At 38.5% G+C, this 12,028-nt stretch overlaps 1 protein-coding gene across 1 annotated transcript in view; it reads right to left on the bottom strand.

The window, feature by feature from the left end:
- Positions 1-12,028, bottom strand: part of LYVE1 (lymphatic vessel endothelial hyaluronan receptor 1) — a 428,786-nt gene that overhangs the window by 415,509 nt on the left and 1,249 nt on the right. The gene's annotated exons all lie outside the window — the stretch shown is intronic.

Raw genomic sequence — 12,028 nt, forward strand, 5'->3', positions numbered from 1 at the left:
GGGATTCCGGATACTGGCTAAGGCTCTTGCTGTCCCTATAGTGCCTTTTTTAGGCAAGGTTCAAATGACAAATTCACCACCGTAGCACGACAGGCAAGCAAAAACTGAGGGTAATGCTACTCAATGCTAGAAGTCTAAATCTCAAAATGCAATCACACAAGGCACTCCTTAAAATGGAGAACATTGATATCTGTGCAGTGACTGAGACCTGATTAAAGGATCCAGAGAGCACCCCTGCACTACCAGGCTATAACTCATACCACATATTTTGGCCATGTAACCTGGACCGAAACACCAAAGGCAGAGGTGTGTCCATATTCATTAAGGATATCCACACCTACAGGCTAGTTGCTCAGCATAATGCATCTGAGGTTATCCAAGTGCAACTAACACTGGGCAAAACTGCAATCCAAATTGTAGCATGCTACAGATCCCCCACCATGCCCCAGGATTCCCACTTCTATTTTCTTGATGTACTGGAAAATATTAGGGTTCAACCAAACACCCTAATAATGGATGACTTCAACTACCCCACCATTAACTGGGAAAACTACTTGTGTACCAACTCCTTAGCTCAACGCTTTCTGGAATTCATAAACTCCAATGCCCTGCATCAACTTATCCACACCCCCACCATGGGCAACAATATCCTAGACCTAGTCATTACCAACATGAGTGACCCGTGTTCCACACAAAGTCAACTCCTCGTTGGTCCGATCCGACCATAAGCTAATCAACCTTGATATCCACATATCGCCCCACTCCTCATTAAGGAAACCACGGTAAAAAGGTTTCTCCAAAGCCAACTTCATTCTTCTTAAGACAGAAGTGGTGAACTTCATGACACCCATGCAGATGGACAATACAGTTATGACTGCTGAATCCTACACAAATGCACTCTATAAGCACTTACACAAGTGCATGGATCGGGCTATCCCAAACAGAACCAAGACGCTATCCTCTAAAAAAAGGAAGCCAATCTGGTGGTCCCCTGCCATAAACAAACTGTACAACAGAAGGAAGAAACTGTTGCAAAAGAGAATAAAATCTCATGAGTGGAGGAGCTCCCTGGTCAGCCTCATTAAGAAGCGGAGATCCCTTATAAAATCCTCCAAAGCTAGCTACGAAAACAAAATCACCACTAATTCTAAGGACAACCATAAAGCACTCTATAGCTATGTCAAGAATCTCGATGGCAACACCCAGATCTGCTCTGAGTTACAGCACAACAGCACGAAAATTACAGAACCAACTGATGTTGCCAACATCCTGGCAGATAGATTCAGTGCTAGCTTTACCTCCCCCTCACCCCCTAAAGGGCCCATATCTATACAGGAAGAATGCAAAGTCCCTGTAATCACAACTACACAGGTAAAAGCTGCACTCTCTAATGCCCAAAACACAGCATCCATGGGACCGGACAACATCCCAGGCTGCGTTTTACATGAACTTCAGAACGAACTGGATCCCCACTTAAGCACCATGTTCAATAATAGCCTCACATCAGGCTTTGTGCCCACTGAGTGGTGCACAGCAACAGTTATCCCACTTTACAAAGGGAGAGCCACCACTGATCCCAGGAACTATTGACCTATTAGCCTGATGAGCCTGGTCTGCAAGGCCATGGAACGTATCATCATGGAACTCATAACCTCCAAACTCTGGATCCCACCCAGTTTGGGTTTGTGAAAGGCAGATCATGCCTCCTGAACCTGATCTACTTCTTTGAAGCAGTCACCAAAGCCATAGATGAGGGTAAGGAGGTTCACACAGCCTATTTTCACCTCACCAAGGCTTTCGATACCATCCCCCATTCTGGAATTATAGCTAAACTCACTAAACTAGGTATAAATCCCTACATCACAAGATGGGTTGCCAACTGGCTCACTGACAGAACCCAAACTGTAAAAGTTGCAGACTCCATATCTGACCTCAAAGCAGTGACAAGTGGAGTACCACAGGGTTCCGTCCTGGGACCTCTCCTGTTTGGTATCGCAGATGACTGCAAACTAGGAACCATAGTCAAGTCCCCAAATGATGTGGACATCCTACAGAAGGGTCTCGCTGAGACAGATGCCTGGTGTCAGAGCCATGGCCTCAAGCTCAATGCCAAAAAGTGCAGTGTCATCCCCTTTGGTAAAAACTATGTACCCATGAACTACCACATAGGCAGCAATCTACTTAACATCAAATGTGTGATAAGAGACCTTGGGACCCAGGTGGACAGTAGTCTCTCCTTTGATAGTCACATCGCCACAGTAGTCAGGAAGTCCTTCTACGTGGCACACCTCATCATAAAAGGGTTCTCATACAAGAAAAAAGAGGTCATTGTTCCTCTCTACTCGACACTCATTAGACCCATTATAGAGTACAATGCCCTTTTTGGAATGTACCTCATAAGACATCTACAGCAGCTGGAAAGGTCACAGAAGTACCTCAGAAAGATGATTACTGGCCTCAAACAAATGCCCTACACTGACCGTCTCAAAACTCCAGCTTTACTCCATAGCATATCGCCTACTCCGAGATGATCTCTGCCTAACATATAAAGCTATGTCAAACCCAGAGCTGTTGGACATGCTACACCTAAAGAAATCCCAATCCCTCCAAGCTATATGCTCTCGAGACCTAAACCTTGTCACTACAATAAACAGGACATGCTAGAGGGTAGATTCCTGTCCCATAGACTTCCCACACTCTGGAACAGGCTACCCATCTATATCAAGCAAAGTTCTTCATTAGCACTCTTCAAGAAAAATCTTGATGAGTGGATGGGAAATAGGAAATACACCCCGGGGATCACTGTTGTGTCTCTGCTCGACAGTGGCACAGGAAAATAACTTTCTTGAATGGCGTAAGCCAGGAAACCTTGTTGGCTAGGCTTACGTAGGCCCTTGGGCTGATAGCCTAGTACCTATCTATGAACCTATGATAATCACTGAAAGATGCACTGGGATTCAATGAACCTTATGCACATTCCAAGAAAGGTCCCACTCCATTATAAGTTTTTTATGTGCTTGGTGATTCAAGGTAGGATTTTTTTGTTCCATGGCCTTTAGAGGTACACAATTATTAGCAATGATGTAAGGATGTCACTGAAAAGCTGAAGCATTTTATCAATTCTTTTCCATTTTCCTATTAAAATAAGCTTTTCTGGCAGCTAAAGGTTTATATTTCCAGACTGTCAAGGTTGCTTTGTGAGCTTTTAAATAATTAGGGAGGATTTCACTGTTAATACAATTTTCCTTTGCTAATCAGTATTTAATTAAGAATAGTTTTATTTTAATGGCCCCGCAATCTGAGGGATAAAGCCCTTGCTCTGCCACAGATGACCCATGTTTGATTAGTGGTATGGGCTCTGGAAGGGCCACGGGGGAGGATGGAAGTGAGTGACCAGCATTGCTTCATACATCCTGGGGAGGAACGGAAGCACCTGATGGTCAGTGCAGTAACAGTTGTGCTATGAGATTAAATCTTCATATTCCACACTGCATAAGACAAGGCTACCTAGTCAGGAGGTCTCATATAAATGGAAGTACATGTACACCTCCTAAGGGCAGAGATTGTGCAGCTGATAAGGCTGCATTGAGGGGGTAGGTGTTAGCACATACTCCCCAGCAGTACCATTCTATACCAGTGTCCTTGATCACCTCATTTGTCCTGGTCAGTACAATGTGGGAGAGGCTAAAGTAGGTCCAGCAGACCAAATGAGCAAGGACAGTAGCTGGTGACAGCTAGTCATCAGCCGCAGGGAGAAACAATATGTTTTTCTTGTTTTAGTCTTTGTGAGTTGGTATTGTTATATGCTGGGCAAATTCCAAAGACAGGACATTGTTTTAATGGTTGTTTTCTATGTATTTCTTCTAGTTATGTTATATTTTATGGGAATAGATTTCGGACTTTGTTTGATTGCATGTAAATACAAGTGGAACTAAACAGATACTGCTATTAGAATCTCTTTCTCTTCCTGAAACTTGTGATAGAGTTATATGAAACACAGAATTACATTAGATATGTACCAAAAATAGAATACTTCTTGAACTTTTAGTGCTGCGGTCTTTTCAGTCATTCGTATATCCTGGCAAGGCAAATTCCTTGTTTTGTATTTAACATCCATGCTTTTTTTTAAACAGATAGTATATCTGCTTTTAGATAGTATACACATGATTGGAATTTAGCTATTTAACTGCGGGTGCTTCTCGTGTCATTTTTTTCACTTTTTGTTGGTTAGAAAATGTCAGTGTTAGGTGAGAGTTTTTGTGTTTTTGGTCCTGTATGTGTACAATCAGTACAGACATGCACAGTGTAAGTAAATAACTTTGCATTTCAGTGCAGGGCAAAAATACCCGGAAAGGACTTGCACCAAGTGATAAAAAAACAAGGTGCGCCAACCACTGTAACTATTTATGTTATTAGTGTCATTCACTCTGAGTTATCACACCTGAGAAAGAAAATCATCTTTTTATATTCCTAGTTAGTCTCAACTACAGGACCAGTTATCAAAATTGCAATATGATTCCTTTTATAATATACATTCATTCACCAAAGTTTAATCTTAGCTAGAGATGTTTAAACCAGTCTTGTTATTCCATATGCTGCAAGTAGTAAATATGGTTGCCCAAAAGCTGTAATTGTTTGCAGTGCATTCAATAAATTAATTTTCCTAGGCTCCAAACAAGCAATCCAGATACAACAGGCATGAAGGGGAGTGATGAAGAAAGCACATGACTGTCTTGAGTTTCAATACTTTCAAAAGTCATTGATCTAATCTAGGAGCAATCAGTGGTACCATCTGCCTCATTGCATGACACATTGCCTCTTTTCTTGAAGCAATGTCGGCAAAACCATTTGACCATGCAGCAAGACAACATTGGGTTGCACTTATTAATCTCTTTCTGCAAACCCAAAAGAAATGTGTGTACTTTACAACACAATGATCACATTATCTGAAACCATTCATTTAGCTTCCTGGCTTCAACATTCACTGGGAGTGTTGTTGCTGTGCCATACTGAATAGCACAATATCTACATTATCTTTGATGTGAATATCACAGAGCACACCAGGCTAAATTATTTGTCTGAATTGCTGCCTTACAACATCCTTTTTTAAGTTTTCATCTGCACTTGTGCACTCTCCTTTCTTTAGTGATCACTGTCTTAACCACATTTTGAAGCAATATAATGCACCCACCAGTGATAACAGTGAACTATGCATTACACTGCAACAGGCAAATGACAATGCTTATACAAATGGCACAACAGAATGGTCTCCAGTAACAGCACAATGGGACTGTGACACAACAAAATAGTACCTAATAAATATTCTCCCTTTAAAAGAAAAAGAAAGTACCACACGTAGATGGCTGGTGTAGTGGTGCGGCGGTTTGTGTTGTTGCCTCACAGCCAGAGGTTCTCTGGTTCAATTCTCAGCTGGGGTGCCTTCTGTGTGGAGTTTGCATGTCCTCCCTCATTTGTGTGGGTTTCCTCCCACATTACAAAGGCAGGTGTGTGGTGCATTTCTCCCTGGGCCTCTGTTGAAAATTGGCTCGTTCTAACTTGGACTTTCCCAGTAAACAAATGCTAAATAAAGTCAAGTTATAAAGGGGAGGGGGTACACTTCACAGCTATTTAAACCACTGGTAAGAAAAATGTTTTTAATGAACTAAATCTTTTTCTTTTTCTTTTTGGTCATGATTTATGTACACAAAACATTGTGTTCTACCTTACCAGCACAGTGTCACAGCTGTAAGCAGCCATCTACTATACATTTAAATCGATTCTTGGTAATGTAGAATCTTTACACCACTGACTTTCACTCCACCCCACCATGCCATCAAACTGTCTCTATGCTGTTAGGGAAGGAGTTGTACTGGATTGTTTCATGCTTATGTCTACTCCTTAGCTACCTCTGTTTCGGAAAACAAAGCTGAATCATTTACACCACTAAAAATATATACTTTCCTTGAACCTACTCACCAGAGCAGTGTAACTAGTGTCAACACTAAGCCCTCACCCTCTCATCGCCTTTTCTCTCCTTGCTCTCCAACTACCATACTAACATTTTCAGTAATCGATACACAAAACCACTCACACAAAGAACTCATAGGACTCACAGTAACTTTTCAGCTTTCACAAAACTGACCCCCATACCTACTGACCCATTGATAAATTGCCAAAAAAAGTATTACTTTTTCCAGTAAACTTCACATTAATAACATTTCTTGATATAATCAAGTTTATTTCATCTGGCACATATTTGGGTTTTTTTGTTAATTTTTGAGAGAAGATTTTGAAATTTGATCAGAATTCACATTCATTGCTTGATGCAGAGTGCCATTGTCCTCACTCTATCAATCAAGGTTCATTGCTTATCCTTTAAAAAATGCCGCATTGATTAGCATTTCAGTTTTTTTAAATCTAGGGTCTGGTATATGCTTCTGATCTTCAGTTATATGCTTGTGGTTTTCATGTTTTACCTCTGCCCATGTCAACCTCTTTTGAATGCTCTTGATTTCCTGCTTTTCACCCAGCAATGACCAGCTGTTTCACTGCAATACATTTTTTATGCATATACCTTTGACCTGTGACTATGCCCTCACTATTTATAACACAAAGGTTGTACAAGATCAGTTCACTTACCCAGTTATCAAGTGATTATCTACAAAACTCCTATGCATGTTAGCTATAGTGTACAGAGATTCCATCATGCCATTCTGTAAATACTTTTGTAGTAAAACATCAAATATCAGCGAGAAATAAATAACCTATATGTAATGTTAGTAAACATTTGTTATAACAGCAGAGCCTATTTGTTAACTTGTACAGGTATTTCAAAAGTAACATTTTATGCTGCAGATATATATAAGGTAACCTTTTATTATGGGAATGGAAGTTGGCAACTACTGCACAAAAATGAAGCATTCAAAAAATCTGTTAGTGAAGCATGAAACCACACCAGGTTCTGTTGGTCTTGTGATGACACAAAAGAAATCCACATACTGCAGCGCTGAATGCAAACTGTGTATGCAGTGGTTTAATAATGAGGCACTTTTATGCCACATCATAGGCGCATCATAGCATGGCTTGCCTGCACTTTAAAGGTAGCGGTATGTTATGAGACTAAATATTGAAGTAGTCTGAGACACATTGATGTTTATATGTACCGGTGTAAATCAAGAACATCATTTGGGATTGCCTTTGTTGTTCATCATATTGATCACTGCTGCAGCAGCCTTAGCTATATGGGTTATATCTTGCCAAGGATAAAATTGCCAGCCAGCCTCCAGAGCTTCAGAGTACCTTCCACTCGCCCAAACTGTCAAACAGCTTGAGTTGACTCATTCCCTTTTCAGGTTGATTTCTCCCTTCTTTGAGTTGATGTGACTTTGGAGTTGGTATATATAAGTCTGGGGGGTGTGACAGATGCAGGGACTTGGGGGATAAAAAGAGATGCTTGAAGCTGATTTTTTTGCCCTTTGTCATTATTTTTCAGCACTTTTGATGATCAGGATTTTGCCACTTGGCATTTCATAGTAGATCTTTTTTTCTTTCTCTTTGTCTTTTGCCAATTTGCTAGAGCTGATTATCAGTGCAAATATCCATTTGAAATCAACAAATATTATTTCAATTATTTCAGTTGTTTTTATAACTGCTACATTTTACTCTGTACTTCAACAAATATTTTTTCAGGACACAGTTGTCTGGGCCAGGACTAGCTTGCTGAAACCCAATCAAGTAGTGTATGAAAAGGAAGCAGAACACTGATAAAAACGTAACAATTAGTACAACCCCAACCCTATCCATAAAGCAAACCTAAACATGCATTGAAGCATCCATTAATGTTTAAGCCCAGAGGTGATAGAACATTCTGCAGTATGTTACTGTCTTTGGTACAAAATCAAACTGCTCATTTTCCGAATTTCAACATTAAGCAAAATGTTTCCTAGCTAGATATTCTAGCTATAGGCATATTTAGAGCTGGTAGTTATCTATAATAGAAATTGCCAGACAGTATATTCTTACCTCACACGGTGAAAGTAAGATGGCTTATTACCTTGTTTTAACTGGGGATTTGAGAATCTTAACTTAAACTGGACTACCTATAGAGCTCCAAAGTCAAGTGCTGATGACCTAGAGGAATTCACACATTTCTTGCATGAAACACAGCAGGAAAGAATAATATTAGCTTGGGACTTAAATTTACCAGAAACAGACTGGAATACTATTGATTCAACAACATTAGTAAGGAAATTATCCACAACATATATTCAGGAACAACAATTGCTTCAAATTGTAAATAAATCCTACAAGAGAACGGACCATACTAGAGATTGTTTGTGTTCCTAAATAAATTACTGTTACTTCAAGTCAAGTTTTACCACCACTGACGTGCAGTGATGATGGGGCTATAAGGTTAATTTGTTCCTAGATAATTCTTCCAAACTGAAATCTAAGCCAATGCACAGAATATTAATTACAGATTATAGGGAAGCAAAACAGTCACTATGCAAAACTAACTGGAATGATGTGTTCAGTGGAATACCTGCATATGGAACTTGGAAAGTTTTGAAAGAGAAATTGTTTGTGTGCAAAAAATAAAAAAAAAGTGTAACATCAGGATCTAGGCATACTGCATCAGAGGGATATATTTTCATAAGAACAAGATACCTGATTAAGGTGAGAGACAAAAAAATATAAGAAATGGAAAAGAAGTTGAACTGCAATCTTGAAAGCTGAAATAAACAAGCTGGACAAACACATTAAGCATAGTGTGAGACAAGATTAAGAAACATTTGAAGAAAATGTATATAAATATATTGAGCATAATAGGAAACCTTTTTATAGCTACATAACCCAGAGCTGTTGGACATGCTTCACCTAAAGAAATCCCAATCCCTCTGAGATACAGGCTCTAGGGACCTAAACCTTGTCACCACAATAAACAGGACACTCTGGAGGGATAGATTCCTGTCCCAGAGACTTCCTATACTCTGAAACAAGCTACCCATCTATGTCTAGCAAAGTTCTTCATTAGCACTCTTCAAGAAAAAATTTGATGAGTGGATGGGAAATAAGAAATACACCCTGGGGATCACTTCTGTGTCTTTGCTGGATAGTGGCACAGGAAAATAACTTTCTTGGGTGGCGTAAGCTATGGAACCTTGCTGGCTAGGCTTACGTAGGCCCTTGGGCTGATAGCCTAGTACCTACCTATGAACCTATGAACCTATAAGATATGGAAGGAGTAAGGACATACAAATTGATAAACTGTGTGCAGATTCAAAAATGTATTCTTAGACACAACAGATTATAGACATATTTACAAAATTTTATGCAAAACAGTTTGTCTCCACAAAAGGGGTGATAAGTCATCCTAGTGACATCCAGGTAACTTCAGATACTGGAATCAAATTAGATTATATTGAAAAAGAACTGTGCAAACTAGATCCAAACAAAGCCCAGGGAGGAGACAGAATTAGTAATAATGACCTGAGAACACTTCAGCAAGGACTTACAGTATCATTATATCTATTGTTTACTAGGTCTGTAAATATGGGGAGGTTCCTCAAGACTGGAGACATGCAGTTATTAAACCTTGTCTTTAAGGAAAGGGGAGTAGGACAAATCCAGAGTCATATAGACCTTTAGGTCTACTTTCATGTTGTGGAAAAATAATGGAGAAGGTATTATCGAAGAAATTATTGTTAGAATTGGATAGGTTTGGACTTGAAACCATGTATCAGCATGCATATGTTGCAAATTGATCTATTATCGCCTGTAACATGATGTTCTATAACATTATAATATCAGCTGTGAATGAAAAATTATGCTGTGATATAATTTATGTAGATTTAACTTCAGCACTTCACAGGGATGTACACAAAACACTGCTCAATAAATTAGCGCAACTAGGTATTGATGTACTCTTGATAAGATGAATAGCTGTATGGCTTTCAAATAGAAAATGGAAAGTATCGTACAGCAATCAGACAGGTGAAATTCTTGGTTACAGTCAGGATGTCCCACAGGGCTCTGTCCTAAGACCTCACGTGTGAAGACTGTATCTTTCAGGTCTAACTTTTTAATCAGAGGTGTTCTATAGTCTATGGGCAGATGACCTGACATTGGGTAAACTAATTACATGTGTTATTGATAAAGCACGACTGCAAAAGAACTTGACTAACTTGACTATTTGGGCACAGGAGAATAATACGCTGATAAATACATCAAAAACTACACATATACGATTTGGGAGACATAAATTGACAGGTGAGTATTCAGTACAGCACAGAGTGATTCAAACTGTACATTCATTTAAGGATATGGGTATATTGGTAGATCCTGCTTTGAGTTTTTCTAATAATACCAATCAATTGGTTAATGATAGTTATAGAACTATAGGTCGTATAAAAAAGATTTATAAAGTCTAGGAAATCAGAAATGGTGAAGTCATTGTTTAATCATCACATTAGACCCAAACTTGAGTGTGGAATAACAATATGGAAATCGTATAAAAAAACAAACATGAGTAAACTCAAAAGAGTACAGTGGAAATATACCAAGGGCATCCATGGTTGTGAAAATTTTAGTTATCATGAAAGACTAAAATTTATGAACTTGTACAGTATTTCATATAGATATTTAAGAGAAGACCTTATTCAGGTATATAGGCCATTTAGAGACAAGTACCTCTGGGAATGTTTAGGGTTATCAAAAAGTAGTACAGAATCATCAGACAACCTATGTAGAAGATTCTATAGGAATGAAAAGTGTACTAACTGGTTCACTGACAGAGAACAGCTGATGCATGGAACAGACTACCAAATTTTACATTAAAGCAAGTACTAGTTTAGATATTTTTAAGAACAGCCTGGACATTTATTATGAGAACAAGTGTTTCGGTATATTGGCAGAAGAGAAGGGCATTAACGCCCATGCTTGAAATATTTGTATGTATATATGTATGTATGTATGTATGTATGCACCTGTAATACTACATTGACTGACTCAATTTTCACAAATGTAAGAATACAAGTCCTTTTCTTTTATTATTATTATTTTTGCATTATTTTTTAAAATATTAAAATGGAAAATAAAATAAATTGATTTTCAAATTCTTTAATAAATTCAAACTAATCTGCCATGTAACATTTGTAAAGATCAGGTAGGGGTACAGGCAGGAATTTTGGGGCTATATACCAAGTCCTTAAGTGTAGCTCCCCACCGAGACTGTACATGTTTCTGGACAAGCTATTGTTTCAATATTGAAAACAAGTGGCAGGCTTAAACAAACAAACAAACAAACAAAAACATCACACACACACACACACACACACACACACACACACACACACACGGAAAATGCATTGCTCTAAAACAGCTCTTCAGGATGACCCTACCTAACAAAATCATTCACCACAGGTAGCCTTTGTTTATAAGTAACTCCATTCCCAACCTTGTTCAGCATTTTATAACATATTAACTCTGCATATTAGCATTAGGCAATTGAGATCTGCAAATTCCTCTGTACTGTAAACAAATGCTACTATATAAACAGTGACAGATCCCCTAGTAACTTCCTACCATTATGGTACAGTACACTACTCAGCAGTCTTAGGGACTGCATCTCACTTTCAAATCATAAATCAAACAATATCTACAATAATCTAACATATATTCCTTGTTCCTGTCTCATACTAGTAAATTAATGTAATTTATTTTGCTTTAATCATTAGAATTATGTCAAATGTTATAACTGTCCCAGTTGTACAAATGCCTGCACATAACTTTAAATATTTCAAATAGCAACTCTGGCATGCATGTACATACTTGTTCTATTGATAAAAGAACTGTGGACTTCTTTGAACTATTTTCAGTAAATGAGTTATTCTCTGGCTGCATGAAAAGTGACTTTTAACATTCCAGTTTTTGATCCTGTTACTTTAGAAATGCCAATATGCAACAAATATAATGTTTCGTTGACATTAGAATTTGAACATACATATGCTGCTCTTTTATCATCACAACT

This window comes from Protopterus annectens, chromosome 17.part0 (genome assembly GCF_019279795.1).
Source record: "Protopterus annectens isolate FY-2018-M chromosome 17.part0, PAN1.0, whole genome shotgun sequence".
Lineage (NCBI taxonomy): Eukaryota > Metazoa > Chordata > Ceratodontiformes > Protopteridae > Protopterus > Protopterus annectens.